This window comes from Penaeus monodon, chromosome 38 (genome assembly GCF_015228065.2).
Source record: "Penaeus monodon isolate SGIC_2016 chromosome 38, NSTDA_Pmon_1, whole genome shotgun sequence".
NCBI lineage: Eukaryota > Metazoa > Arthropoda > Malacostraca > Decapoda > Penaeidae > Penaeus > Penaeus monodon.
The window spans coordinates 16,152,547-16,153,816 of NC_051423.1; positions in this window are offsets into that span (position 1 = coordinate 16,152,547).

Below are 1,270 nucleotides of genomic sequence, written 5' to 3' on the forward strand. Positions count from 1 at the left end.
GGTGGGTATTTTTACATTGCTGACGAATTTCATGGTTGGATTAATTGTTCTAATATCTGACGATTTTGTTCTTCCCCTATCACGATGCGAATAATACTCAGGAGATAAAGAGAAGAGGAGGAGAGAGAGAGAGAGAGAGAGAGAGAGAGAGAGAGAGAGAGAGAGAGAGAGAGAGAGAGAGAGAGAGAGAGAGGAGAGATCAACACAAATCCTCTCTTATAACAACACCCACGCCGACTTCATGGTTATCTCTCTCTCTCTCTCTCTCTCTCTCTCTCTCTCTCTCTCTCTCTCTCTCTCTCTCTTTGTCTCTCTCTTCCTCTCTCTCTCTCTCCCTCTCTCTCTCTCTCTCTCTCTCTCTCTCTCTCTCTCTCTCTCTCTCTCTTCTTTCTCTCTTTCTCTCTTCCTCTCTCTTCCTCTCTCTTTTCCTCTCTCTTGTGTGCTGTGTGGTGCAGCGGTAGCGATCTCGTCTAGCAATCTTGCTGACCTGTGTTCAAATCCCTCGCCACCAGTGGATGGTAACCCCGGCCATTCCTTGCACACAGGGGGTCAATTTAGAAGCAAAATGAAACGGGCAATATGTCACACCAAGAATATCCACTGCAACAAATGGAATCAAACCAAACCTTTAACCTTTAACATTTAACCTCTCTCTCTCTCTCTCTCTCTCTCTCTCTCTCTCTCTCTCTCTCTCTCTCCCTCCCTCCCTCTCTCTCTCTCCCCTCTCTTCCTCTCTCTCTCTCTCTCTTCTCTCTCTCTCCTCCTCTCTCTCTCTCTCCCTCTCCTCCCTCTCCTCTCTCTCTCTTCTCCGAATCATGCCCTCCGCCCTCCGACTCTCATCCTGTTCTTCTCTGATTCTTCCCTCTGCTCATCCCCCATCTCTTCCCTCCTCGATCCTGTTGATCTCTCCCTTACTGTTGCAATCATTTCTCTTCCTGTTCGTATGGTCCCTATGTCATAATAAGGTTTCTTCCTCTCCCATTCTTTTGCGTCATGTTTATTCCCTTCAGTCTCACAACAATATTGTTTGTGGATCTTACGATTTTGTCTTTAATGTTTTCTTATTACTATTATATCCCATGTATTCTGTTTTAGTCACATATACATTACATTCATATTACTTTAGCCAACTAGTATCCAATATTCTATACTATTTTCATTAGTTCGTGCCGCTTGTCCTTGATTAGCTTGTATTGCTTTTAGTTAACTGAGCCTTAGCATATTCTCTGACACCTTGTAGCAGCGGGGCTCACTAAGTAAGGCCCTTTAC